We start from the raw sequence: 3,396 nt of genomic DNA on the forward strand, positions 1-3,396 counted from the left end.
TTTTGGTAAGATGATGTTTCAGTAAACACTTGAATTAAAGTGTGCAGATAGCTTGGGAATAACCTTTTCCAGGAAGAAAAGCAAATGCAAATGCCCTGGGGTGACAGCATGCCTCTCTTATTTGAGGATCAGAAAGGAGGCCAATTTGGAGGGTAGTGACAAAGGACAGGATGAGAGATAAGGTCCTACAAGAAAAAGAAACATGTGAAGGAGAGAACAAGAGGTTAACAGAAGGGGAGGATAATGAATATGGAGTTTGTCTTGTGAGTTCAGATGAATGAGATGATTTAACTTCTATTTTCAAAAGATCCCAGTGGCTCCCATGTGTGGAGTACATGGTACCTAAAAACCAGGTGGAAGGGTTTCAATAGGAGCCTATTGCAATAATCCAGATGAGAGACAGAGATGCTTGAGACTCTAGTGATAAAGGTGGAGACAGACTCTAAGTATGACTGGAAGGTAGAGTTCACACAGTTTGCCTATGCAATATGGCTCATGAGAAAAGAGATGAGGCATGGATGATCTCAAGGTTTTTATGTAAACAATGAGAGAAAGGAAATTTCTATACTGAAATCGAAAAAATGAGAATAGAAGACTTGAAAGAAATTCACATGGTAAGTTTTCTCATGTTAGGTTTGAGGTCTTTATTTGACATGTAAGAGGAGATGTTGAATACATGAGCCTGGAGTTCAGAGGAGAGGCTGATGCTGAAGATAACCTTTATGAGGTTCACAAGTTGTTCATTTGTGGTTAGTATTTAAAGTCATGGGACTGAATGAGATCACCTAGGATATAATTGCAGAGAGTGTAATGGAGAGTGGTCCCAGGATTGACTTAGGCACACTCTATCATTAAGATTCAGCTTTCTTGCTTTTGTCTGGGCTGCTGACATGCCATCCAGACTGAGGAAGACCCAAAAGCTTTTGGCCTACGTAATCCATGGCCACAGCTGCATAGTAAGGCACTAGAGGGACCCAGGAGGCCGTGGTAAGGCTGGTGGCATGCATCACACAGGATCAACTTTGACAAATATCACCCACATTACTTTGGGAAAGTTTGCATGAGGCATTACCACTTATAGAGAAACCAGAGCTTCTGCCCTGCTGTCAACCTTGACAAATTGTGGACTTTCATCAGGGAGCAGACATAGGTGAAGGTTGCTAAAAACAAGACTGGAGCTCCTCCCATTGTTGATGTGGTATGATCTGACAACTAAAAAGTTCTGGAAAAGGGAAAACTCCCAAAGCAGCTGTCATCATGAAGGCCAAATTCTTCAGCAGAAGAGCCAAGGAGATGATTAAGGGTGTCAGGGGTGGGGTGGGGGTGTGGGGTTGGGGTTCTGGGGGCTTGAAGCCACATGGCGGGATGTTCATTAAATGCTAACAATTGAAAAAAGAAAAGATTCAACTTTCTGATAAGACTAATCTGCCAAGCCTTAATAGCTAGATTGGAGCTCTTGCTGCTCAGGATGTTGCTGTTCTTGAAGAAGAGAAAAGACACATGGCAAAGCATGAGCTGGCTCTTAAAGCTCACACTCAGAACACACACACTCACTTCTGTTCTTATTTCATTGGTCAAACCAAGTTTCACAATCACTTTCAAGTGCAATAGTAAGGGAATGTGTAATTTTCCCATAGGAAGGGTTCTGCAGTGACGAACGTTGCAGGGAGGGAAACAAGAATATTTGGCGAACAGAAATGTAGTTCACTGCAAGAAATAAAGATATGATATTGGAAAGCTTTTGTCTTTCTTGTCTAATATAACGACTGTAAACTACTGAATTTTTTTCTTTGCTTTTCTCATCATCTGATGTCTTTCTCCATTTACTCATAATGTCCAGTGAAGTATGTCTCAGCAGCCAAAGATCCTAATTAGCCTTTTAATTTCATCTTAGGGTTCATCCCAATTGAGAGTAAAGGTGATTTCTAGAGCTGGAGCCACTGACATTTCTTGTCATTGGAGAGTTCTTATCATGGGATCCTTCTGTGCAGTAATTCTTTAATTTTTTTCCAGTTGCGGACCTTGTTATTTAGGTTTACCCTTATTTAATTCCACTTATTCTAGACCTAAGCTACCATTAACCTTGCCTCTATCTCTTCTTTGAATCCTCTGATGGAATTTTTAAAGAAGTCACAGATTTCCTCATAGTTGTAACATAACAAAAAGAATACATGATATATTTAAAATTGAAGGAGATCTGCCTTCACTGATGTTCTGATTCACTGATGTCACTACCTAGTCCTTCACTTGAAGCAAGTAATTGACCTTCAAAGAAATTTCTCATCTGTACAATTGAAATAGTTATACCTACTGTATTAGTGGTTTTTACACTGCTATAAAGATACTACCCAAGACTGGTAATTTATAAATAAAGGAGGTTTAATTGACTCACAGTTCCACAAGGCTGGGGAGGCCTCAGGAAACTTACAATTACGATGGAAGGGGAAGCAAGAATGTCTTGCATGGCAGCATATGAGAGAGCTCATGTAGAAAGTGAAAGGGAAAGAGCCCCTTATGAAACCATCAGAGCTAGTGAGAACTCACTCACTATCACGAGAACAGTGTAGGGGAGACAACCCCCATGACCTAACCACCTCCCACCATCTCCGTCCTTTGACATGTGGGGATTATGAGGATTACAATTCAAGATGAGATTTGGGTGGGGACACAACCAAACCATATCACCTGCCTGGTAGCACTGTTCTGAGGATTGAATTAGATAGCGCACGTAAGGGGCTTCATAAATGCTAAAGTGGAAAAAGGTTGGTTCATGTGGTTATTGCTATCATTCCAGGATGAGTTAGGAACACACAGTCATGCATGTTATTGATTCTGGAATGAGGGAAGTAGGAACAGGTCTTATGAGACCATAATATGTTGCTTTTATTAATATTTTCTAGTGAAGGTACTGCATGATGAAATAAATAGGAAGATCAGAATCTTTTAACAAGCTTGTCTGAGTACACAAAGGATCTCACCATAATAAGATGAATTTCTCCTTGTCAAGGTTCTAGTTCCTTATTGTCTACCACTGGGCAGAGTGACTCTGGTAGAAGCAGCCTTTATGTTGGCAACCTAGTCTCTGGTTAACATCATAGTAACTGGTAAGCGTCTGAGGTAACTAACCTATAATGATAGGGGCTTATTTCTTCAGGTTAGGATTCAGCTTTTGATAAGACCAATATGCTAGGCCTTAATGCACAGAAAATACCAGCTCCTAAAGATATCGAGTCTGCATGTATTTGGAATTTAATAATTTTTATACACAACTTCAAATTTTCCACCACATGAAATAATAATTCTAAGATATTGGCAAGCCAGAAACAATGGTAATCAAACTTCACCGAATAACATTTTATTTTTACAAAGACCTTTTCCATCCCATTTGGTGTTGCC

The 3,396-nt window shown here is 40.0% G+C and overlaps 1 pseudogene; it reads left to right on the forward strand.

Annotated features, from left to right (window-relative positions):
* The first annotated feature begins 890 nt into the window (after positions 1 to 890).
* Positions 891 to 2,841, forward strand: LOC117094193 (annotated as a pseudogene).
* The last annotated feature ends 555 nt before the right edge of the window (positions 2,842 to 3,396 follow it).

This window comes from Trachypithecus francoisi, unplaced genomic scaffold (assembly GCF_009764315.1).
Source record: "Trachypithecus francoisi isolate TF-2019V2 unplaced genomic scaffold, Tfra_2.0 Lachesis_group13, whole genome shotgun sequence".
NCBI lineage: Eukaryota > Metazoa > Chordata > Mammalia > Primates > Cercopithecidae > Trachypithecus > Trachypithecus francoisi.